Source organism: Bos indicus, chromosome 23 (genome assembly GCF_029378745.1).
Source record: "Bos indicus isolate NIAB-ARS_2022 breed Sahiwal x Tharparkar chromosome 23, NIAB-ARS_B.indTharparkar_mat_pri_1.0, whole genome shotgun sequence".
In the NCBI taxonomy this organism is placed as follows: Eukaryota; Metazoa; Chordata; class Mammalia; order Artiodactyla; family Bovidae; genus Bos; species Bos indicus.
The window spans coordinates 26,653,135-26,679,874 of record NC_091782.1 but is presented as its reverse complement, the minus strand read 5'-3'; the positions used below and the strand labels follow the sequence as shown (position 1 = coordinate 26,679,874).

The 26,740-nt window shown below is 45.0% G+C and overlaps 1 protein-coding gene across 2 annotated transcripts in view; it reads left to right on the top strand.

Moving 5' to 3' along the window:
- Positions 1–15,552: 15,552 nt before the first annotated feature.
- ELOVL5 (ELOVL fatty acid elongase 5) overlaps positions 15,553–26,740 on the top strand; it is a 73,214-nt gene continuing 62,026 nt past the window's right edge. The window contains exon 1 of one of the 2 annotated variants that reach the window (XM_070778132.1): positions 15,553–15,721. The gene's annotated coding sequence lies outside the window, so the exon portion shown is untranslated. The remainder of the gene's footprint in view (positions 15,722–26,740) is intronic. The other variant, XM_019985990.2, reaches the window with a different exon arrangement.

Sequence of the window (26,740 nt, the reverse complement as noted above, 5' to 3'; positions counted from 1 at the left end):
GGGGGTTTCAAAATCCAGGGTATTTATCGTACTTCCCAATTCAGAAGACAAAATTTTCAACAAAAAATTGATCTCTGTTTAGATTTCATAAAATTTATAGCTGAAAAAGTAAGATTCACATACCCACATTGTTCTAAATATACTTTGTGTGTGTGTTAAGTCAAAATCGAATCATAGTTTGCTACTTTCTCCAAAAAGCATTCTGTGACCTAATTAACTCTTTGATCCAACTTTTCTGTACTCTGGTTGCCACAAAGACTGAAGTTCCTGAGCAAGGTCTGGGCAGTCCTCCCATATCCAGCCTGGCAATACTTAATTACGAAAAGGGATTTTGTTTCACGTCAGGCTAGGATCATAAAAGGCATCAGCTCACATGTGACCTAGTATTTCAGAGCTTCAAGGAACTCTCCTTCTACCTTTCAAAGTTCTGACACAGAAACTGTACTTCACAGAGTTTGCAAGCAATGAAAACCCAACTCTAAGAAGCGCTGGCACTGGGCTAGATGTGCCAACCTTAGCTAAGAATGCCAAAAGCATTAGATTCCTTTCTACCCTCCATTTATTATGGATTCCATCATCTGGGGGTGAAGAAGAGTGGAAAAGGGCCAGACTTTGTGACGTACAAACTGACTTTAGCCAGATTAATATCTGAGCCTGTTCTGATGTCTAAATAGGTGATAATATCTATCACAACAGACTGGTTAGGGGCATTAGGTGAGAAGTGAAAATATCTAGTGGCATTCGTGGTCAAACTGCTTTCTGTGCCTTAAGGTTTTGGGTGAGAGGGAGGAGAGAGGGGGAGGGAGGAGAGAGTGACCTTTGCCACCAACAGAAAAGCCACTGGGTTTCTTCCTAATTCTTCACCTAATGGTGAATAAGACATTACGGTAGATAGTTCAGAAGAAAAACAAAAGCCCATTTATGAAACATACTAGGAGAGATATTGTCAACATCATCAGTTTTTGAAGATACAAAAATAAATGTAACTTTACCTGAACAGAAGCAGCCTTTTGTTTTACCCCCACTTTCAGCAGCCTGGACAAGCATTAGCAAAGTCTACGATGCAGGCTAATTCCTGGGTTATAAAAGATGACTGTGAAAGATGCCTAAGAACTTCAGGCTTCTCCTCCACCCCTTCCCTAGCATCACACTTGGGATGAGCTGCCCAAAGACACGTTTTATTGTTCATTCATCTTCCCATTTTCTTCCGCTCCACGCAATTCCACCCAATGGCCCGTCTCAGGACTGGGAGCATCCTCTGTGCTAGTCTGGATGTTCCTCAGGGTTCTCTGGGTCCAAGGGGCATGGGACCACTGCAGTCAGGACTGAAGTAGGAAACAAATGGGACCCTGGGTGGGACAGCTGGTATTTAGTCAAGTGGAGTAAAACAAACTTTGTTCTCACCCAGATACTCCAAGAACAAAGAGAGTGGCAGAAGCCGAGCTCTGCTGAAGTAAAGAGATAAGATTACCACTCCTGAGGTCAAGGAAAACTTCCTTATGCATACATCCACAGGAAAGCTCCTTGGGGATCAAAATGGGAGAGGACACCACCCCATAATAATGGTGGACATACCTTCCCAGGCTTCTGTAGTGGGATCCATCTTAGCAAAAAGATTCACACTCATGTTGGCAAGTGTCCTAGGACTGGTCATGTGTGAAAAAGAAATAATTGGTCAAAGATAAACTAAGACCCAGAAGGATTATACTATATAAGGAATTTAAACCACCTCTTTAAGCTGCTGCTGCTGCTGCTGCTGCTGCTGCTAAGTCGCTTCAGTCATGTCCGACTCTGTGTGACCCCATAGGTGGCAGCCCACCAGGCTCCCCTATCCCTGGGATTCTCCAGGCAAGAACACTGGAGTGGGTTGCCATTTCCTTCTCCAATGCATGAAAGTGAAAAGTGAAAGTGAAGACGCTCAGTCGTATCTGAATCTTAGCGACCCCATGGACTGCAGCCCACCAGGCTCCTCCATCCATGGGATCTTCCAGGCAAGCGTACTGGAGTGGGGTGCCATTGCCTTCTCCGACCTCTTTATGGGACTACCCTAAAGATCCACTAGTTAAGACTCTGAGCTCCCACTGCACGGGGCATGTGTTCCATCCCTGGACAGGGACTAAGATCTTGCAAACCATGTGTCTCAGTAAAAAAAAAAAAAAATTTCCAATGTCTAACTGGGAAAATGAAATCCTTTAAAAAAAAAAAAGAAAGAAAATCATCTCTTTACTATGCTCCTCCTCACCAGAGAGGATGCCCATTCCCTTTTTCTCGGAGTATGTATTTCTGTCTTGCTTCTGACTTAAATAAATAAACTGCTTGTCTGTGTGCTCTCCCATATGTTGCACTGCGTCCCTAATAATAAACTTTGTACCTGTGTCTACAGTGTTTGCCTCTTTGAAACATTTTTTGCTTTGTGGGGGATGCGGGTGGGGGGACGAGGAGGCCAGGAGAGAGCCAGAACCACTGTTTCTAGCCTCCAGCCCTGGCGGTCCAGAGGCTAGGATTCCTGGCTTTCATCCAGGATGTCCATGTTCAACTCCTAAGAAGGGATCTAGGGTTTCTCTTGAGGGGCTGGCTGCTGCGAGATCAGGACCGCTTTCCATTCTTCCTCCGAGGCCCTAACTACCCTCAGAACCCAAGACCCCGCCTTCCAAGCAGCGCAGCTCTCCGCCTCCTCACCCCCACCCAAGTCCCCGCAGGGTCACCGAGGGGCGGAGGCTGGTCACTGCCGGGGAATGACCCCGGCCTGCACGAGCCCCGGCAGGGAGAGGACGAGAGCGCGCGCTGGGCGCGGCCCCGCCCCATCGCCAGATGTGGCGCCATGGGTGCGCGGTGATTGGCGGGCACGGCCGCTGGATGAATGGGGTGACCGTGGCGGCGGAGCTGGGCGGGGGATGCGGAGGGCGGAGGGCGCCGGGCGGGGGCGGCACCGCCCTGCGCCGTTGCGGGCAGTTAACAGTCCCCACGCCCTGCGAGTGGAGGAGGGGTCCGGGACGTGCTCTGGTCCCCGGGCCCGGAGAGGGTGTGGGGGCCCGGAAGTGATGGAGGATCCGGAGGGGGTGCGGTCCAGACTGGGGGGGCGGGATATTGGAGTAGCGGAGGAAAAGCCGCGCCCGCCCTCTTTGACTACACAGCGCCTGTCCACCCCCGAGGATCCCTCCTGGAGGCTCGGAGCACGTTGTGTAAAGATGGCTCGGACGGAGCTCTTCGGAGTTAAGAGCTACGTTAGGAGTCCATGTCCTGACACGCAGCGTTTTTCCATCCCTCCACCAGCACCCTGTTTTGACTTCACATTTTACACTGGGTCATCCAGCAAGTGTCTAATGAGCACATACTTTATGCCCGGCACACCCCAGTGAACAAGGCGGACTTGTTTCTGCCATCCCGAAGTTTAAAGGCTAATTGGGAAGGTAGGGATAAAATTAGTAAGCAAAACAATCGCAGGTTGTGTGAAGTGCTGTGAACTGAGTGTAAACTAGTGGCCGAGGAACAGCGACTCCTGAGGCGGGACTGATTTTAGCCGGGGTAATAGGAGAGATCTATCTGAAAAAGGGACTTATAAGTTGAGACGGGGAAAGGGGAGATGGGCAGTCTCTTAACTACAGCCTTTGCCAAGGCTCTGCTGCCTCAAGACCCTTTTCTCATTCTCTCCAAATCTGAATTTCTGTGGCACCTTTTTATGCAGTTCTTAAGGTACATCACCTTTTATTTTTAACCAAGTATTGTAGTTTTATTATCTCAATTTTTGGCACACACCATGTCCCCTAAAAACAATCAGTAAATATCAACTTAGTATCCACTGACTTTCAGATACCCTGATAAATGCCCCAGTTAATTTAAAAAGTGAACAGGCTATTCATGAATGTACCTTGAATATTCATTTTGTTCTTTCCTACTTGTGCTATACATTCATTATAGCACCCCCTAATCCCTAGTCTATGGGAATTTTTCCTGATTTATTTAACCACAACCCAACTTTCCAGGCTTTCAGCTTTCAGAGCTTAGTTACTTCTTAATTGACTGATCCAGTAAACTAAATGGGTACACTCATTAGTGAATGAAAGTACAATGCATTATTCTTTTTGGGGGGGGGGAGGTCTCAGATTGAAAACTTGAGATCATGCACCATCACACCCGCGGCTGCCGCTCGTCAAGCCCTTGTGTAGCTGGTTTTGTTGGATACTGGTCTGCTGTGCACTGCCGACTCTTCAGAAACACACTGACAGAATCCCATGTTGTCAGCTGCTCCATTACCCCATACACATGACTTCAATGCATTATTCTTACCATATAATGTTTGTGTTTGTTTTTGTGTTTTAATAGTAACCTGTAATGCCTCAATTCAAAGTTTTTGTTGCTCAATGGCCAAGTCATATCTGACTCTGCAACCCCATGAACTGCACCACACCAGGCTTCCCTATCCTTCACTGTCTCCTGGAATTTGCTCAAACTCATGTCCACTGAGTCGGTGATGCCATCCAAGCATCTCCTCCTCTGCCAATCCCTTCTCCTCTTGTCCTCAGTCTTTCCCAGCATCAAGGTCTTTCCCAGTGAGTTGACTCTTCGCATCTGGTGGCCAAAGTATTGGAATTTCAGCTTCAGCATCAGTCCTTCCAGTGGATATTCAGGATTGATTCCTTTAGGATTGACTGGTTTGATATCCTTGCTGTCCAAGGGACTCTCAAGAGTCTTCTCCAGCACCACAATTTGAATGCACCAATTCTTTGGCACTCAGCTTTCTTTATGGTCCAGCTCTCACATCTGTGCATGACTGCTGGAAAAACCATAGCTTTGACTATAAGGACCTTTGTCAGCAAGATGATGTCTCAGCTTTTTAATACGCTGTCTAGGTTTCTCATAGTTTTTCTTCCAAGGAGCAAGTGTCTTTTAATTTCATGGCTGCAGTCCCCATCTGCAGTGATTTTGGAGCTCAAGAAAATAAAACCTGTCAATATTTCCACATTTTCCCCAACTATTTGCCACGAAGTGATGGGACTGGATGCCATGATCTTAGTTTTTTTAATGCTGAGTTTTAAGCCAGCTTTTTCACTCTCCTGTTTCACTTTCATCAATAGATTCTTTTGTTTCTCTTTGCTTTCTGTCATTAGAGTGGTATCGTCTGCATATCTGAGGTTGTTGCTATTTCTCCCAGCAATCTTGATTCCATCTTGTGAGTCATCCAGCCCAGCATGTCACATGATGTACTCTGCATATAAGTTAAATAAGCAGGGTGACAATATACAGCCTTGACATATTCCTTTCCCAATTTTGAACCAGTCCCTTGTTCCATGTCTGGTTCTAACTGTTGCTTCTTGATCTTGTATGGTGGTCTAGTATTCCCATCCCATAAGAATTTTCCATGATTTGTTGTGATCCACACAGTCAAAGGCTTTAGCGGAGTCAATGAGGCAGAAGTAGTTGGGGTTTTTTGGGAATTCCCTTGCTTTTTCTATGATCCAACAGATGTTGGCAATTTGACCTCTTGTTCCTCTGCCTTTTGTAAATCCAACTAGTACATCTAGAAGTTCTCAGTTCAGGTACAGTTGAACCCTAACTTGATGGATTTTGAACATTATCTTGCTAGCATGTGAAATGAGTGCAATTGCACTGTAGTTTGAACATTCCTTGGCATTGCCTTTCTTTGGTATTGGAATAAAAACTAATTCAAAGTAATAAATAAAAATTGGAGGCACTTGACTAATCCCCTGATTTGAAAAAATGTTTATTGATATCAGAATGAAAATGAGGGTCTCTTTCCAGTAAGCCCTCGTTCAATGCAGTAGCAGTTTAATTTGGTTCCAGGATGACCTGTCTTGATCACTATCTCCTCCTTTTCAAATGTGGCAGCCTCTCCCCATATGTGTAAAATTGTTTTGTGTAATAACAGAAAACCATAATGGGAAAGGCAAGCTTTTGCAGCTGGAATATTGACCTAGTTATTAAAATGCTAGGCATACCTAGATTGTTCTGACAAGTAAAGTAAATAGATTTTATTTCAATTCTTCTGTCTCTGATTTCTGTTTTTAAAAGCAAACTACTGATGTTATCTTCACATGTACATGCTCAGTTGCTTCAGTCGTGTCTGACTCTTTTGCAAGCCCATGGACTGTAGCCCGCCAGACTTCTCTCTCCATGGGGATTCTCCAGGCATGAATAGTGGGGTGGGTTGCCATACCCTCCTCCAGGGGATCTTCCCTACCTGCGTCTCACGTCTGCTGCATTGGCAGGCAGACTCTTTACAACTAGCACCACCATAGGCTGCATACCTACTGCTTTGTAACAATTATCTCAAAACAGTGGTTTGAAATAACAGTTTTTTGGTTTTTTTTTTTTTCTTTTTTCTTTTCTGTCAAGCCACTTGGCTTGAGGGATCTTAGTTCCCCAACCAGGGATTGAACCCAGACCAGAGCAGTGAGGAAAAGAGGAAAAGGGGGTGACAGAGGATGCAATTGCTGGATAGCATCACCCATTCAGTGGATATAAGTTTGAGCAAACTCTGGACAATAGAGGACAGGGAAGCCTGGCGTACTGCAGTTCATGGGGTCACAAAGAGTTGGACATGACTTAGCATTTGAATAAAAACAACAATATGGCAGTGAAAGTGCCAAGTCCCAACCACTGGACTGCCAGTGGTCTCACATTTTTAATTCAAAGCTTCTATATAGGAGAAATCAGTGTGTTGCTTACTTAGGTGGGTTCTGTGCTCCAGGGCTTTTCACAGACTATACCCAAGATGCCTACAATCAGGATAAAAGATGCCCTCAGGGCCTGTAATCATCTCAAGGCTTCAGTGGGTAAGGATTCACTTTCAAGCTCACCCAAGTGGTTGGTGTCAGGATTCTGTTCCTTGTAGACTGTCACATCGAGGATTTGAGTTCCTAGTTGTCTGTTGGCTAGAGGCGACCCTTAGTTTCTTGTTATGTGAGCATTTCCAGCATGGTACTTGTTTCAACAAAGCCTGCAAGTCAGGAAGCTATATTTATTTATTTGGCCGTGCTGGATCAAAGTTGCGGCCCACAGGAGCTTCGATCTTCCTTGCAGCATATGGAATCATTTGGTTTTGGCATGCAAGGTCTTAGTTGTGGCATGTGGGATTTAGTTCCCTGACCGGGGATCAAACCCTGACCCCCTGCACTGGGGGCTTGGAGTCTTAGCCACCAGACAGCTGTGGAAATCCCAGAGGTCACTTTTTTCCTATCTAATCTTGGAAATGTCATTCCATCATTTTTGCCATGTTCTTTCTGTTAAGAGCAAGTTACTAGGTCTTTCTGTTAGGAGCAAGTTACTAGATCTAGCCCATAGACATGAATAGCAGGTGCCAGAGATTACTGGAGGCACTTTCAGAAGCTGCCTACTACATTATGACAGAATATTAAACTGCTGAAATAAACATGGGCCTCCCAAAGTCTCTCATGCATAGGCTGAAACAGCCTACTATGTTTTATTTGATGTCTTTATCATGAAGAAAGTAAACAGTCTTTGGAAATCTTGTTCAGTAAACATTGAATATCTACTATGTATCTGGCATAGCATAATGCTAGAGGAACAAAGATAAATGACACATCTTCTGGCCTTAAGGAAGAGAAGTATAAGCAAATGATTACAATATTAACATTATAAGTGATAAAACAAAGGCCTGTACAGAATGCTCTGATTACAGGGAGAATAGGAAAGAAACATTTTGTCCTAGGTCACATCAGAAAGTAAAAAGGGTGCAGGAAGGTGCAGAGAAAAATGAAAAGATTAGATACAGATTAAGACTATGTAGAAATTAATCTTACTGATCAGCAAAATACATAAATAACAAAATATTATTGCACTTCTAATTTTCTAGACTTTAAATAACTTTAAGTCTATAGGGTATCAATCTGACAATAGAATGTATTCATTCTACTGAAATACATCTGATGCAAGTCAATGGATCTTTTAAACATTCAGATCAGAAGACAATACTACAAAACCATTAAACCTGAAAGAGAATTGACTGAGTAAATCTGACATTAAGGAATATATGAAATTTTAAAAAAAAATATGCTTCAACACCAGATGCCAAGCAATAGTTTGCAGACATAACTACACAGCAACATATACTTAAGATGCCACATTCACTCTCAAGAAAATTCGAGATTGTGAAATGAAATGGCATTGCCAGTTTTTGACATGTTAAGAACACATCTAGCTCTGCAGGTACACAAAGGAATAAATTTTATGACATGTTATGCATAAAACTAATACATTGCATAACCTAGAACAATTAAACCAATTATAGCTAATGTTTGGGAAACTTGTTTTATAAATGTCAGAATTAGACCAAAGCATATACTATACTATATCACCAGCACCCAAGCCATCTAAAACACTTCTAGAACCCACTGCTCAAGTAGGACATAGTCCACACAAACATGCTCTTAACAACAAAACCACATCACTGCTCTTTGCCAGTTGCACATGGTTTTTAGCTAGAAGTGTGGTTATCATCTGCTTTTGTCTACTTTCTAGAATTCTTTAGCTCTTTCATATGTTGTAGAATGAAATATATCAATTAAGAAATTTCTCTTTCGATAACCAGAAAAGTAAAAGAGAAGCTTTTGAGAAGCTTTCCTGATACAAGATCGTGTCTTTAGCATAGCTCAGCTTGTAAAGATGTTGAGGACTGAGACCTGAATTCAATCTTAATTCTGCACTAACTGACTTTGCAATCTTGGGTATGTCACTTAACTCTTCTGTGGCCCAATTTTCTCATCTCATTATGGTGCTGAAAGGGTAAAAGGAGTCTTTAGGGCTTTCTATGTAGAGGATCATGTCATCTGCAAATAGTGAGAGTTTTACTTCTTCTTTTCCAATTTGGATTCCTTTTATTTCTTTTTCTGCTCTGATTGCTGTGGCCAAAACTTACAAAACTATGTTGAATAGTAATGGTGAATGTGGGCACCCTTGTCTTGTTCCTGACTTTAGAGGAAATGCTTTCAATTTTTCACCATTGAGGATAATGTTTGCCGTGGGTTTGTCATATATAGCTTTTATTATGTTGAGGTATGTTCCTTCTTTTCCTGCTTTCTGGAGAGTTTTTATCATAAATGGATGTTAAATTTTGTCAAAGGCTTTCTCTGCATCTATTGAGATAATAATATGGCTTTTATTTTTCAATTTGTTAATGTGGTGTATTACATTGATTGATTTGCGGATATTGAAGAATCCTTGCATCCCTAGTACATATACACAATGGAGTATTACTCAGCCATTAAAAAGAATACATTTGAATCAGTTCTAATGAGGTGGATGAACCTGGAACCTATTATACAGAGTGAAGTAAGCCAGAAAGAAAAACACCAATACAGTATACTAACACATATATATGGAATTTAGAAAGATGGTAACAATAACCCTGTGCACGAGACAGCAAAAGAGACACTGATGTATAGATCAGTCTTATGGACTCTGTGGGAGAGGGAGAGGGTGGGGAGATTTGGGAGAATGGCATTGAAACATGTATAATATCATGTATGAAACGAGTCGCCAGTCCAGGTTCGATGCACGATACTGGATGCTTGGGGCTGGTGCACTGGGACGACCCAGACGATGGTATGGGGAGGGAGGAGGGAGGAGGGCTCAGGATGGGGAGCACGGATATACCTGTGGCGGATTCATTTCGATGTTTGGCAAAACTAATACAATATTGTAAAGTTTAAAAATAAAATAAAATTTTTTTTAAAAAGGGTAAAAGGAGAGTGTAAATGGAAAAGGTTTTAGAAATTTATGAGTAGTAAAAAGAAAAAGAACTGGTACCAAATTTGACTTATCAGCTAAATGATTATCATAACAGTCTCTATTTCAAGAAAAAATACTTGATATTCAAGATAACTGATACATTTATAGAAGAATCAGTCAATCAGTCAGTTTAGTCACTCAGTCATGTCTGACTCTGTGACCCCATGGACTGCAGCATGCCAGACTTCCCTGTCCATCACCAATCCCAGAGCTTGCTCAAACTCATGTCCATTGAGTCAGTGATGCCATCCAACCATCTCATCCTCTACTGTCTCCTTCTTCTCCTGGCTTCAATCTTTCCTAGCATCAGGCTCTTTTCCAATGAGTCAGTTCTTCGCATCAGGTGGACAAAGTATTAGAGCTTCAGCTTCAGCATCAGTCCTTCCAATGAATATTCAGGACTGATTACCTTTAGGATTGACTGGTTTGATCTCCTTGCAGTCCAAGGGACTCTCAAGAATCTCCAACACCACAGTTAAGACATCTCAAATTCATACCAATTTAAGACAATGGTATGCCTTTTTCATCATAACCAGAGTTATAGTCTTTGTCCTCTTTTAAAAGGTTAGGTATTCTCATAGAATGTGTTAACTTTTCAGATTTTTAAAAATTTTATTTATTTGCTTATTTATGGCTGCGCTGGGTTTTCATTGGTGAGTGCACGCTTTCTCTAGTCGTGGCGAGCCCCAGGGGCTACTCTCTAGTTGTGGTGCTCAGGCTTCTCATTACGGTGGCTTCTCTTACTGTGGAGCACTGGCTGTTGACATGTGGGCCTCCGTAGCTGCGGCTCATGGGCTCTAGAGCACAGGCTAAATAGTTGGGGTGCATGCACAGGCTTAGTTGCTCCACGGCATGTGGGACCTTCCAGGACCAGGGATTGAACCCATGTCCCCTGCATTGGCAAGCAGATTCTTAACCACTGGACCACCAGGGAAATCCCTAACTTTTCAGCTTTTAACATTTCATAAAGGTGGCAGGAAAAAATTTCATAATGGGGAACAGAAAAATAATACCCATCAATAGTCATTTTAAAAATTATTGTACTTGGTATTTTTTTTTCTCTTAGACTTCATTTTTGGCCAAGTGGTAACCTAGTACAAACATATCTTACTGATCTGCGTTTCAGTTTTCTATTCATTTGTTTCTCAATTTATTCACTGAATAAGTGTAAGTGTTGCCTGAGGTCCTAGCAGGTGCCCAGCAGTGTTCCAAGTGCTGAGGTTTCAAGCAGTGGTGAAGAGAACAGTCTGTGCTCTCAGTAAGTTAATGGGGGGATGAGGATAAATAAATATTAAAAGTGAACCTATGCTATGTCTGATAATAAGTGCTAGGGAGAAAAAAAAAAAAAACAGAGTAAAAGCTTCCAGAACGGGAGAGGCAAAGAGGGAGATGTTACAAATTTAGAGAGTGATCAAGGAGAACTCTCTAAAAAGAGGACATTTAAAGAGATCAGAGTGAAGCCAGGGTGCAAGCCTTGGAGATTTCTGGGTTAGATTATTCTGGGCAGGATTTTGCTGATGCATGGAGATAAGATGTGAAACAGAGAGGAGTTAAACATAATTCTAAGGTGTTTGTTTTGAAAACACCCCAGAGGGAGCAAGTCTGGGGAAAAATCAAGAGCTCATTTTTTTTATTATTCTCCGTTTGAGATAACTTTTAGACAGACACCAAGAGAAGGAGTCACTAATAGGCAGTTAAGAATATAAGTCTGGAATTCAGGGGAAAGGTCCAGGCTGGAGAAAATACATTTTAGAGTTAGTAGCAGCAAAGCCATTAAAGGGGGAGTGAGTGATAACATCACCTGGGAAGTAAAGATAGAGATGAGGACACAGATCCTTTCTTTCATTATCCAGTTGCTCCTAGACAGAGTACTAAATACTCTAAAATGAAGTGGAGAAGACAAGACCAGAGAATCCAGAAATAGTTCAAATTGTTTACATTCGGCAGATATTTATGAGCATCTGCTATTTGCCAGAGGTTCTGCTAGTTGTTGGGTAGCAACATGGTAGCCAGGCATGGGCAGTGCCTTCCAGTAGCTCACATCCATCAAGATGACAGGAATAGAGATAAATCTGGGTACATGTTGACTAGCAATAAAGAGGAGTGGCAGCAAAGTAACAGTGGAAGCACGGAACTAATTCCAAGGTCTGAGAAGGAAAGGAAACTGCCTTTTAATCTCTCTCTCCAGCAAAGACAAAGCAGGCCAATGGGAACCCCACAAACAAGATAACAGAAAACACAAATTAGAAAAGAAGAAAAAAGTAGGATCACAGGGAAGAAAAACAAAAGGCAGAGATTGAATAGCGTCAACCTTAGCTATAAACTAGCTTATGAAAGTGAAAATATTAGTCACTCAGTCATGTCTGACTGTTTGGGATGCCATGGATTGTCCCTGCCAAGTTCCTCTGTTTATGAAATTCTTCAGGCAAGAATACTGGAGTTGGTTTCCATGTCCTCCTTCAGGGGATCTTCCCAACCCAGGAATCGAACCCAGGTCTCCTGCATTACAGGCAGATTCTTTACCATATGAGCTACCGGTTAACTAGCTTAGTGGCCTTTATTTTAACCAGAATTCAAATGTCTAGAGGCAAACAGGGGCTTATATTTTATTACAAAGGACAGGTTTCACTGAGTTGTGCAAATACCTTCTCAGCATATATAGTATTTCATCTTTAAATCAAACAACACTCCTTAGAATGGTATGCTGATGAAACTTTCAATCATATTTCTTAATTCAACTTCAGATGTTATAATAATAGAAAAAAATTTCCAGTATTTCTCAATACTGAAGCAACCTTCTGATACAAATGGAAGTGTATGGTTGGAGGAGGTCTGGGATCACTGAAGGAAAAATGTTGCCAGAATTTTAAAAATAGAGAAAAGCAGGAGGAGGAAGAGGAGAAGGAGTAAAATAGTCAACTATTACATGAAGGTAATTCAACAATCCCTTTTGGGGGTACTCCATGGATGCTTTATGGAACCAAGCAAGAGTTACAGGGCTTTGTATGGCACCTACTTAGGTTCATTTTTGAAGGGTTGGTTGTCAAGTTTGGAATGACTTCACCAAAGGGTGTAGGACCCAACCTGGCCAGGAAGTTGATTCTGACACTCACTAACATACTTTTCTTGAACCCTGGCATGGAGTCCTAGCCATTCTTTTGATTTTGGGGAAAAAAAAATATAGCCACAGTTAAGTTGGAGAGCCATTTCTTACAACTTTATCCATGAATGTGATGGTGCAACCAGAGGGAGTAACTCATACTGAAGTCATGGTAGCCAGTTTACACTGCACGGCATAAGATGAGTTAGGTGAGGGCAGAAGTTCCTCCCTGAATTATATATGTATTGGGAGCCCTAAGTCTTTGGATGGGGAGAGAATGAGAACACGACCTTACTAGCTTAAGTTTGAGAGGAGTCAACAGTCTTGGGACATATCTGTCTGACAGAGTTTTGGAGTTCAGGAGCAGGAAATGGAAGTAAGTACCAGTGTGATGATGGTGAGGCAGGGATAAGAGCTCACATACTTATTAAAAACATATTTACTAAGCTCTTATTATATATCAGGACTGTAGTAATATCTAAGAAAAAATAATGATCAAAATTCAACACATAGGAAACTCCCTTCCAATAGACTTTACAGTCTAAAGTAGGGGTCTTGAAAGTGGAGGAACAAGCACCCCACAGACTGAACAAGATGTGACAATCAGGAAGCTACAATGCAGAGTGAAAAATGCCCTAATGGAAACCAAGATACACAGATAGTAACTAAGGCATGTCTGTCAAGAGCATGTGAAAAGACATCCTTTGGGAGATAGGAATAAAATAAACTTTATATTTACTTTTGTCTTAAAATGAGAAAAAATATTTAATATTTAATGTATGACAATGGTTATATAAGTTCATGTGCATGCGTGCTAAGTCTCTCCAGCTGTGTCTGACTCGGTGTGACCCTATGGACTGTAAGCACATCAGGCTCCTCTGTCCATGGGATTCTCCAGGCAATAATACTGGAGTGGGTTGCCATGCCCTCCTCCAAGGGAATCTTTCCAACTCACAGATCAAACTCAGGCCTCTTATGTCTCCTGCATTGGCAGGTGGATTCTTTACCACTAGCACCACCTGGGAAGCCCATATAAGTCCATAATTAAAAATAAATACAGATTTGGTGGCTCAGATAATAAAGTATCTGCCTGCAATACAGGAGTCCTGGGTTCGATTCCTAGGTCAGGAAGATCCCCTGGAGAAGGAAATGGCAACCCACTCCAGTATTCTTGCCTGGAGAATTCCATGGACAGAGGAGCTGCGCAGGCTACAGTTCATGAGGTCTCAAAGAGTTGGACACTGAACGACTAATCAACAACAGATATTTTGATAGTATGGGTTTAAAACATTTTATTGATAGGTAAACACAATAAAAACAATTCTGTGTGGTATAAAACTTGAGATTTTTGGAATAGCAAGTTACATTTGAAAATTTTAAAACCTGGAAAGATAGATTTGGATAGGGTGACAGAGAGTTGAACCAGCTCTGGCCTTGAACTTCCAGCAGAAGAATGAAGAGTAAGGGATTCATCTTTGCTCAACTCTTCTATGCCTCTGACAGATGCTTTTTCACATGCCCCTTGACAGAAAGTGATTCATCAATTTATGTATCTTGGCTTCTGTCAAAGCAGTTTACCGTTCTGTACAGTAGCTGTCTCCTGACTGTATCATTTTACTTGGGGAGGGAATTCTTGCAGTTTTTTACACCAAGCATAATATTGCAAACTGCAGTCAGTGTTTGTGGAGTAGGATGGCAATCAGATATTAAAAAATCTTAGTTATTTGTGTATGTTTACATTATCTAATTTGTGTATAGTTTCAACATCTTAATTCTTAAGGCAATGGGCAATGGCTCAGTGCCTGGAACACACCTGGCACGTGATAAAAAGTATGTAAGATAAATTTGCCTGCATTAAATAGTTGGCTATGTCGGATCCATGGGCTTTGGGTAACAGAAATACAATTAGAGTGCACTGGGAGAAAGGTTTAATTTCTGAGACCTGACATGAAGAAAGTATAGGATACTAGGATGATGAAGGCCTTAAATTATCCAAATATCAATTAAAAACAGCAAGGATCTACTCATGCCCCAAACACAAAGCACTTTGTCTTATGTGCTTGTATTTGTCTAGTTGAAAAGATGTCACTTACTCCCTCACCTTATTTCCTACAAAAAGTCTTGAGGAGAAATGGAGTTGGCAGTGATCACTAAGGGAAAATCAGAATCCCTAAGAAAAATCACGGTAAATCTACCAACAGGGAGTTAAGTGCAGCACCAGTTTCCAGCGCTTTTTTTGTTGTTGTTGCTGCCCTATTTCGTTAGCTCTAGTACGTCCGTAGGCATTTAACCCTTTCATCTAAAACCAAGAACTGGCTCCCTTCCAGAGCCCGCGAGGAGACAGCACCACAGTGGGCGTCTGCCGTCCAAACGCAGCCACACAACCCTGCCAGGCCTGGCACTGAGAGAAACAGAGTTCAGGGCATCGGGAACTTCACCGGTGCTATTGCGCAGGCTCTGCGTTCCACGCAGGCTTATTAGGAAGAAAGCGGATAAAATTGTCCAGAGACACGTGAACGAGAGGGGACCAACCCGGACCACTGCTCTCCACTGCATCGGATTCTGGAATTTACAATCACGAAAGTTCTATTGTTTCACGATTGGCTCCCGGGCCGCATGACATCATAGCGCTAGATTCGGCCTCCGGACGGCGATTGGCTGGCCGCGCCATTGTGACGTCACGGTCAGCCCACGTTCTGATTGTAGATACCCGGCGCCTTCCTCTTCTCATCGCGGCTGCTCCTGCTGGCCGGTACCTCCCTCCAGCCTCCTCCTGGCTCGGCTGGTCCCGGGGCTCCGCCGCCACCTCCGCCTAGCCGCTTCTCCGAGCCGCCGCTGCGCTCGGCCTAAGAGGTAAGCGGGCGGCTCCGGAAAACTTTGGCTGGCCGCCGCTCGGCCATGACACCCGCGCCGGCGCGCAGCCGGGACCCAGGGATGCGACCCCGCTGTTGGGTTCTGAACCCGGAGCGCACGAGCGACTGCCGGCCCGGCCCGCGCTGCGCCCGCGTGGCGAAGGAGCCCGCCGGACCCGGGTCTCAGGGCGCGACGGCAGGCGCCCCGGCCGTTTCTGCGAGATGCTGTCTCACCTGTTTAGCGGTGGAAGCCGCCGGTAGACGGTGTGCCCACTGACTGGCGCGGCGGGAACGCACCCGGCTCGCCTACGGGAGGCAGGGCGGGTGGGCTCTGAGCTCGAGTTCACCCGCCCGGGTTAGATGAACGCGCGGCCGGAGATTCAGGGAAGAGCCCGAGAGCGATCGCGCTTCCTCGGAGAACAAAACCCGCGTGAGCCGGGAGGACCACGGCGGGGCCAGGAGGTCGCAGCGCGGGTCGGTCCCCTCGGGCCTTTCGTTTTTTCTCTTGCCCTCCCGCCTCTGCCCCCGCCCCGGAGGCGAGCCCGCTAGCCTGGGAACACTTCGGTTTTTATTAAAACCAGATAACTGTGGCCAGGGGTCCTCGGAGAGGATGAGGCCGGTGGGGAAGCGCGGGGGCGGAGACTCGGGAACCACCTGGGCTACTCTTGAGGGAATCGGGGCGCAAGGGCGGTGGGGTCGCGGGCTGGAGCGGCTCGCAGCCGGGTCGTGTCTGCTGTGAGTAGCAAGGAAAAGTCCTCTTTTACAGTTTAAACGCAGATAAGACTCGCCCCCCACCCTACCCCAGCGTTCGCAAGCCCGCCTCGGGGTGGTGGGAGTCGTGCCTGGAGCAAGACTTGTTCTTCAGAACTGTGTCTTGCCACCAACCGTTCCGTGCCCTTGCACTTTTAGGGTGATGGTTTCCCCTGCTCACGACTGTAGTTGAGCTCAGCTCTTGGCTTCTTGATTGCAAATGTGGATAATGCACTTGGCCCACTTTGGGGTGGGGGTGGGGAGTCCCGAATGGAAGAATCCAGTGCATGACCTACGAACTGGGCTGCGGAACCTAGGGTTGCGACGGGAGAGTGGTGGGGAGCCTTAATTCTTTAATAGCGGGACCGGTGGCAGGAAGTGCTTTCTTTATAGGGTGGCACGGAAGAGCTCGTGTTCCTTGTTAGGTTTTGTAACTTGTTTCCCTAACCACTCAGTAGATAACCTGTTGGGTGCGCTTGTTTTGCTTGCACCTCTCAGCCAACAACACTGGGGCAGAATCTAGAGATACGGACACAACCGGTTTGGCGTTCGGTGGCTGTGGATGAACAGTTTAACTTTGCATCCGCGGTGAGGGGACAAGCGCATCACTGTTTCAGTCCGCTTGGATGCTGCCTGGGATTCTCCAGGGAAAGCTCAATATTTGGAAGAGAAAAGTCATTCATGTCCCTTTTGCATTCTTACCCTAGATTATAACTTCTCATTGACAGGAAGTTTTTCCGGACAGATTCTCTTTTTCGCATTTCTTTTTTGTTTCTAACTGAAGACAAAAGGAGAAATGTTATTGATGGTTACTGATGGCTAGTTTTACAGAATATAGAATAGAACTTAGCTGAAAGTGAAAGTAGAAAGTGTATTAAAATTTGACGGTCAGATTTTTTTTCAAGAGAAGTACATTACTTCAGACTCTGTCCTCAGCTTCTTGACTCAATTTCGAAATCATTTCTGTTCAGGGTTTCATGTTCCAGAATTGCTAGGGATTCCATGAGATGATACAGCTGAAAGTGCCCAGCATGGGGGCTTGCCAAATAGTGGTTTGATAAATGTTTCTTCTTCACTTATTTTTCTTCTTGGGGAAGGGAAGTGAGGTTTAGGGGATGTGGCCAGGAATAAAGCTGGAGAATCTCAAATAACTGGGAAAATATTTAAAATTAGGTTTTCACAGACACTAATTCCAGTATTCCAACAAAGCTGTTTTTGAAAATGAGGTGAGTTATCTCTTTGCCTGGGATCTACTGAGCTTTTTCTTTGGGGGGAGTGGTGTCAGAATTCTTAATTTGGGGGTGTTTGCAAGGATCTCTTTGCCACTACCTCCTCGTTTTCTCTCAGCATAACTGTTGATTGTCCTCCTGTTTGTAGAAGTGAGTATCAGTCCTTGGGTGTCTTATTTCCAACTTGAATTACAGAAATCACGGCAAAGCTGTTTACCATCTTTTAGGGTGACTTTGATGCCTAAGTAGATAGTAGAGAGTATGAATGATGGTTTTACTTTTTACTCAGCCCCTTACTCGGCCACATCCTGTCCCTCTCCCCTAAGAAGACTTCTAATTATTTTTAAGCCCTCCTCTGTGCCTACCAACTCTTCTGTTACTGATGGGAACAGTTACTGTTTCCATTAGTTACCCAGTGGGTTTGTCTTTGCATACATTCAGTTTCAGGTATTACTGATGTGGGCACCTTCCTGTTAATAGTTGCTTTCCATAGATAATTCTTACATCCACCCTGTGGGAAGTTATATCCCCTACCTCTTTTATAAAGAATTGAGAACTGAGGCCTAGAGATGCCAGGTGACTTGTCCAAATCATGTAGATCTGTCTCCTGCAACTTACCTGCCCCGTCCTCTGTCCTTGTGCTGCTCGGATTTGTTCAGTGGGCTCTGCCCTTTATGTAACTCTGTTACTCTGTAACTTAAAAATCTAACCTCATGAATAAAGGTCCATCTTCAAGCCATCCAAGATTAACAGTTCGCCATCTTTCACATCTGTAAAGTCTGTTCCTTCCTTTTAGCCCACATTTGATTCACTCTTTCTATCAGTTTATTGGCTTGTCAGCTACTGAGTGTGTGCTGTGTGTGTGTCTTGGGGTTGTATACAAAGCTGAACAACACAGTTTCTGAAGTAGCTTATACTTTAATCCTTTTACACCTGTACTTAATCTGCACCTTATACTAGAAGGGGATCAGAAGCAGATTTCTGAGAGGGGGCTTTTCTCACTGTATCTGGGAAAGCTTTATGGCAGAGCTTGCCAGGTCATCAGCGCCTCACATTGCCTAGCTGGTTAGGATGCTTTCTGTGCAAGAGACAGAGAACCCAGTGCCAGATGGACTTAAATGACCACCTGACCTGAAAAGTCCCAAAGGCAGAACTTATGTTCTGTTTCTCTGAAGTCTTCCCAGATGTTTGTTAGGTCCATAGGCTGATCTTGCAAGATGACTGCCAGTTCCAGTCTAGACCCCCTATTACCATATTCACATATGGGAACTGCGGCCACCTTCCAGAGAGGGTCCTTGGCCTTGATTTAGGCCTTGGTTACTTGAAGTAATAACTAGAAGAGTGGAAATCTGATATCCTGGGACCTGTCCCAAACTGAGGAAGTGCATTTAAGTTTCACCACACCTACCTGGCTGCTAAACTACACCTTCAGGGTAAGTCTCTGTGGATATAGGGTGTGCCAGTATTGGCTATAAGGGCCACCAAGGATGTCAGGCCCCATCAAAGAGAGGATTGAATTAAATGAAACAGAACGGAATCCACATTTGAATTTCACCTTACCCATCATAGAGGAATCTTACAGGTGCACAGAGAACAGGCATTCTTGGAGAGAAAGTTTAGAGAGCCGACAAGTGCATCATTGGGCATTAAAGCAAGTAGCCCAGATGCATGAAGCTGACAGGCAGAAGTGGGAAGAAAGGTTAGTAAGACAAGTTGTTGATAATAAGGGCTAACTTTTATTAAACTATTACTACGTGTCAGACTCTGCATTGAGCTCTTACATGGATTTTTCTCAAGTACTATTAGTTGGTACTCTAAGCATTCCCACTTTACAAGTGAGGAAATGGAGGCTCAGAAGTTTAGACGCTTGCCCAAGGTCACAAAGCATTCTAGCCTGGGTGGTCTTGACCTCCTAGCCTATTGTCTTTCCTGAGATGTTGTCACAAGACCACTGAGGCTTTTGGACTGGAAGGAGTGTATCCTGAATGTTGTGCTCCAAGGACATGAGTATTGTCAGAGTGCGTGGGGTGGATTGGTGAGGATGGACATGGGGGATATGAGGGTGGACTGGGAGGCTGTTGGAGTAGGCCAGGCAGTGGTGAGGCCTCACCTGGAGCCACGGCCACGAGCACACACTGGAGCGAGCTAATCATTTGAGAATGTCTCTAGGAGAAGATCTACGCAACTTGAAGACCAGCCGGATTGAGGGCCAGCAAGAGGAAGGGTGCTCTCGGGCGTGGGGGTTAGAAGAACTGCAGCGTCATAGAGGGAGGGAGAGGAGGCTTTGTTCTCCATTGGAAACATCTCAAGGGCCCATGATCCATCCAGACAGGCTCTTTCTCCCGCTCTGGTCCCCATTCCTCTTTGCAGCCAGTGTTTGTCTGCCACATTAGAAAGATGTGTTTCCACCACATTTCATCCATTTTCAGGCAGTTTTTCACGTTTTAACATACCTGGGTAGTGATGCATCTTGTAATCAGTGGCATGGTAAAATCACACGAGCCCTCTTTCCTGTTTTAATATTACTGAAATCAGGGTGCTTGTGGATGAGAAAAGGAAAGTCTCAGTACTGGTGAGCTCATGGAGTCAGTTGCTGGCAGAGTAAGAACCAAGGCCTCTGGGTCCTCTCATCCACTGAATTACCTAAACTCACATAAAATAAACATTGCCTTGTAACACGGGATTATAGTAAAGCACATGCATATTCCTTTGTTTATTGAAACGGAAGTAATCTGAGAGGTTTGGAAGGTACAGTGGTTAGGGTAGGGTGCCTTGTCCTTGTATGGAACCCGGCCGCCCTGGTTTGTTATCCTAAACCTGCCTTCAACCTTAAATCAACTCTGGGCGTTGGTCCTTTAAAACTAAACAGTTATACCAAGGTGAATTTCAGGATCCTTTCAGAACGAAAATTTTTTATGTTCACTTTTGCAGAGAGCAAATCCTTTGCTTCTGTTTGATCAGGGATAGAGAATCAAAGTTGAAATCCTTTAGGTCTTTGAAAGGTAGATGTCAGAAATCAGGAATGGAAATTACAGTTTTCTCTTTAAGAAGTTAAACATAACCGCTGGAATTACTCCGGCCTAGCAGAGTTAGTTGTTCAGAAAGGTAGACCCTCCTCATATTGGGGTTTGTGTCATAGAATCGCCTTCCCACCCCACCCTGATTTCAACCCATAAACGTTACCATTACCAAGCCGCTTGGTTCCTTCTGACATGTTTCCTCCATGAGGATACTTTTATTTGACTCAAATACATTTGCTTTTAAAATTGTGTGGCCCCTGGATTGAAAATAGTCGTACTTGCTGAGCTTTTAGGAAGACTGAATCCTGTCCTCCCTGCCCGCTCCCCTTCTGGTCCTAGTTGAGCGCAGTGATGTGTGATAACCCCAGTGTTCCTTGTATCTTGTTAGACTTCAGTACCTTTTGTTTGATGTCTTCTTAATGACTGGGGTTTAGAGAATAGTTTTTCACTTAAGATTTCTAGTGTTGGGACTCTCATGCTTTCTCTGATTAGAATAACCATTTTCTTGAAACAACTGCAGCTTCAAATGACAATCCTGATACTAATTCATGCCCTCTTGTGAGCACATGCTGGTTACAGGTTCCATCCCTATGTTACAGTTCTTCCCCCGTTGTCAACAGTTTCACCCTGTCAGAGCTAACCTCTGATACGTGCATACTGCTGCTGCTGCTAAGTCGCTTCAGTCGTATCTGACTCTGTGCAACCCCATAGATGGCAGCCCATCAGGCTCCCCGTCTCTGGGATTCTCCAGGAAAGAACACTGGAGTGGGTTGCCATTTCCTTCTCCAATGCATGAAAGTGAAAAGTGAAAGTGAAGTCGCTCAGTCGTATCTGACTCCTAGCGACCCCATGGACTGCAGCCTACCAGGCCCCTCCGTCCATGGAATTTTCCAGGCAAGAGTACTGGAATGGGTTGCCATTGCCTTCTCCGGCGTGCATACTAAACAGACCTAATTAGAGCCACACTACAGAGTTGGCCACTCCGGTTCTTATCTTATCTGAGTTATCCTGAACCCTGAAGTACCTGTTCCTTTTGTCTTGGCACAGCACATGCTCCTACAGAGTAATTGTTGTCAATTTCTCCTTCCCCAAAGAATCGTTCTCATGACACCAAATTCAATAATTATTCATTTGCTTCGCTGGGAAGTTTCGCCATGTGCTGATGTCCCTTGGGGATAGTATTTAGGGTACCTCTGCTTCAGGCTTTGGCAGAAAAAGTACATTACCTGAATATTTATAGGGGCTGTTGACACTTGTATCTACCCTGTTTTTGAGCTGATATGTACCTCTGTGAAAGTTTGAGTTTACCTGTTACAAAACTTCCAAATGTTTACTATGGATCTAAAGTGCATTTATTAAAAGTATCTACTGCTGCTGCTGCTGCTGCTGCTAAGTCGCTTCAGTCATGTTCGACTCTGTGCAACCCCATAGACCGCAGCTCCAGGCAGAACACTGGAGTGGGTTGCCATTTCCTTCTCCAATGCATGAAAGTGAAAAGTGAAAGTGAAGTCGCTCAGTCATGTTCGACTCTTAGCGACCCCATGGTCTGCAGCCTACCAGGCTCCTCCATCCATGGGATCTTCCAGGCAAGAGTACTGGAGTGGGGTGCCATTGCCTTCTCCAAAAAGTATCTACTACATGCTTTTAAAAGTTAGCAAACCAGTAGGAAGGGGACTGGAGAAGAGGCCTTTCAGGTTAGCAGCTGCAGGGAACCAGGGGTCCAGCTCTGCCCTGAGAGCTGGACAGGCATTGGTGGGCCAATCACTCCACCTCTTTGAGACTTCTGTGCCTAGTTTGGGGTGGAGGGGCTGTTGAGACTATCAGTATTATACCTAAAAGTTAAGTAGGGGACTGACTGAATTTGATGAGCATCATTAAAAAAAAATCTCTCTATTGACTAGAATGTTCACTGAAGCATTGTTTATAATAGAAGATTGAGTCAGCTGAGTGATGTTCTTCCGAAGAATAAACGATGCTGCAGTTGCGCATTGTAATACTTCGGGACTTATGAAGAGGATGAGGCCTATCTGTGGGTGCTACATATACTACATGTTAGGTACTTTTCTAAGGTGCTTCACCACCAAGGCTCCCCCATGAAATCGGTACCCCCAGTTTTACAGATGAGGAAACTAAGGCACAGAAAGGTTAGGTGACTTGTTCAAGGCTTCCCAGCTAGCAGGTGGCAGAGGCAGGGTTCGCATCCAGCCTGGTCGAAGGCGTCCAGCATCAGTTTCCTTGTTTGGCCCCAGGCCCACCTGGGTTTGATCTACAAGATATGTAAAACCTGAGGGCTGTGGGCTGGGAGGGAAGGGCACCCTCATCCTCTAGGGAACCTCCAGATTGTCTGCTTCCCCTTGGGTAGAGATGTACATCGTGTGTGTTTTGAAACATCTAGGTCATTCTGACACAGGCCTGATTAAAGGCTGCTTGTTCAGGTTGTTGAGACTAACACCTTCCCCACCCCTTTAGTTCTCTTGGGATTCTTTCTCTTTTAGGACTTCTTAGTTTTCTTTCTGGGTGTGGGTCACTAGGCCTGACAATATTATGATGGCTCTAAGTACCATAATCCCTAAAATATGAGGATCACAAAATTCAGAGTGGTTTATATATTAGCATGGAATGTAACCAGGTGGTGAAATAACCGTTGGCTGTAGAGGAGATGATAGATAATTACTGGGTTGTGTTTGCTTTTAAATATGCCACATTGTAGGCTTTTTTCTTTTTTAAATACATTTTAACTCTGCCTGTTATTCTTTTCATCCCCCTCGCACCCCACACCCAAACAATTATAAAATGTGGGGGTTTAGATTGAATTTTTTTATATAAAAAAGAAATGTGTTTTCCTGTCATATCTATATTTATGTTACACTGTTTGAATTAAAATCTAAGACCTTTTCTCTCGAGGGGATGCATAACTTATCTTTGTTAATTATGTTCCTCCATTCTCTCTTCATTTCAGCTGAGGCTGTAACACTGCGTTTGTATATTTTGTATGAATTATCTTGGAGATCCTGATAATTTATTTTGAATATTCAAGTAATCACATCAGTTAAGAGGCTGCAGTCAGATTACAAGCAGCTGCTCACAGCAGCTGATGTTGCTTAAAAGCCTCTTAAATGTTTGTCTCCCGGCCACTTGCAATTGCAGTCTGATTTGTATATTAGAAATGGGGTTGCAGTAGAGCTCACTCTCCTGAAGCCGGGCTTCAAGGGACCAGTTAGAGACTTGCAGAGAATCGCCTGTCCTCATCAGTGCAGCCGTTGATTGTCTGCAAGTCTGCTTCATCCAAGAAGGTGGTTGCCTTAAAACAGGTCAGAGCTTCTCCAAATAGCCCCTTAAGTACAGTGTTTCAGGACTTCACGTCCCAGAGAATGCTTTATGTACTGTGCTTGTTATGGCAGCTCCTTTCTGTTTGCTTCGCAAGACATAGTAGGTTTGGAAGAGGCTCAGGAACCCACTCCAGTGTTCTTGCCTGGAGAATCCCAGGGACGGTGGGGCCTGGTGGGCTGCCGTCTGTGGGGTCGCACAGAGTCAGACATGACTGAAGCGACTTAGCAGCAGCAGCAGGGACCCCAGAGGAAGGTGGCTCTGAATGCAGAGTGATGGTGGGTGCCCTACATCGGGCCCTGGTACGGAGCTCCATGCTTGAGTGTACCATCGTTTTGCAAATGGGACTGGCATGTTATAAAGGACTTCCAAAATTCAAAATATAGATGAATCGTTGCAAAGTACTGTTGGAAACCCAATCTCAGTGGGTGATTGCCTTGCCCACGGATTCACGTATCCACCTGCCCACCTGCTGTCCATCTCAGACATTTGTTTCTTATCCACTTCTGTCTTGTGAGCTCCAGATTCATCAGAAGCTCCAACTTCTCATCAGCTGATTCACTTGGTCGCCCTCCAAACCTGTCTCCTGTCTGCCAGCATGACCTGGCGCATCCCCGTCACCAGTTTGCCCAGGCCATCAGTGCCAGGGTCCTTCTCCCGTCAACCACATCCTTCCTCCTTCCCTCCATCCGTCAGTCGCCAAGTGTCGTCCATTCGGGTTCTGCTGTGTCTGCTGCCGCCCTCCTTTCATAGCACGCCAGCCCTTGCAGGGTGCCTGGTTTCCCCCAGCTCCTTCCTGTGGAGATCTTCTGACCCGTCAGTGGGATCCATGCACTCCATACGAAAAGCTTCGTTTACTTTCACTTAGGGCCATCCTTGATCCCGCTTGACTTCCTGCCTGCACCTCTCACTCTGAACACCCCACATCTCCCCACGCATGCCCCGTCAGCTCCATCTCTGCTCTGCACCATCTGTGTCCGGACGCTTCCTCGATTGCTTCCCACTGACAAAAACACACGAAAGCAAACCCAGCTAAACAGAAAAGGCCCTGTTTCTTGTAAGTCAGACTCACACACCCTGGAACCTCTGATGCTATTTACTCAATTAGCTGTTCCTACCCCTTCCGGCTCTTGTGACCTCTGTGTGCGTCAGCCTCCTTCTCATCAGGAGGACAACTAGGGCTTTCCTCCCCTGTCTGCTCCGGGTTCCCTGTGTATCCTTGGTACCTGTGTGCTGTCTGGCATGTGGTAGGTATCTGGCAATTATTTGCATGAATGTTTCTCTCTCTGTACCTTTTGGGTATAATCAGTTCTGTAATCTGTGCTTATGGCTTTGTGAAGGTGAGTATGCCTCAATAGCCTGAGAAGCTTGAGAGTTTGTAACACTGCACAGATGAGCCCTCGCGGGGAAGCCAGCTCTAGAGATAGCAGCCTTAGGGGGCTGGATTCCCTGCTTAGGGTTGCTGTTCCCCCACCCAGGCTGAGGGAGTAGAGCAAATTGCAAAACGTCCCCCCGCCGTGTGCCAGGAGCAGAGGATGCTGTTTCAGTGTGCTGTGTTAAAGGGCCTTGCTTATTTGCATGTTACCTTGTAGAGCTTTTAGGTGGAATAAGCCAGGGATTTATTGTGGCACTGTGCCCAAGGAAGGAAGAGAACGCACGCTGCTGACTATGCACTCATCTATTTCCTGGTCAAATAATGGTCGAAAGTGACACTCTCTTTTTAACCTAATTTTGGTTGGCCTCAACACTGAGCCACGGAGAAGGAAATGGCAATCCACTCCAGTATTCTTGCCTGGAGAATCCCGTGGACGGAAGAGCCTGATGGGATGCCGTCTATGGGGTCGCACAGAGTGGGGCACGACTGAAGGGACTTAGCAGCAGCAGCAGCAACACTGAGCCAAGGTTAAGGCAGCCCGTGTAGGTTGGACGGAGCCTGTCTGCTTCAGTTGCCATGTGGTCATTGATTCACTGACCATACCCACTTACTCCCCATTGTGTTCTCTGCTGCCCTCTGCTCCAGTGCGTGGATCCTGCAGGGACATATGACAGTACACCTACTGACAGATTGTAACCCAGCTCGAGAGGTGAGGTGTGAACTTGATGCAGTAGATCGCTGTTGGTGCTGTGGGTAGGGCATTAGGTTTGAGTGCAGGTGACAGAGATCCCAAAATAATCATGGTGCCACTAATGGCATCTCAAAACAAGGTGTTACTTGTATTTTGCACAAAAGGGCTGGGGAAAGGGTACGGGGTGACCAGCTGCAGGCTCCTAGCTCACTGTGTGTTGGGCTCGGAGGCAGCAGGATGGAGAAGGAGACAGAGTAGACGGGGCCGAGGATTCAGTTCTGTTTTCTCTTAAGGCACGTTCCCAGAAACCAACCCCCGACAGTGTCGCTTATGTCTCCCTTAGCCAGGACTTTAAACATACAGCCACACGAATCTGCAGACAGACTGAGAAATCTCTTCTTGATTCCGAGTGGCTGTGGGCAGCTCAGAGTCCTGCTGACCTGGGCGGAATCCTGGTGACCGCCCCCCGGCCTGTACTAGGGTGGATGAGAGTGACTGTGCTGCCCATGTGGAAGTTGGAGTCTGTGGAAGAGACTGCCAGGGAACAGATACTGATACCATAGTGATGAGCACCGAGAGCACAGTGTGGGGTGCTGTGCGCAGACAGGAAGGGACCCCCTAAATTAGA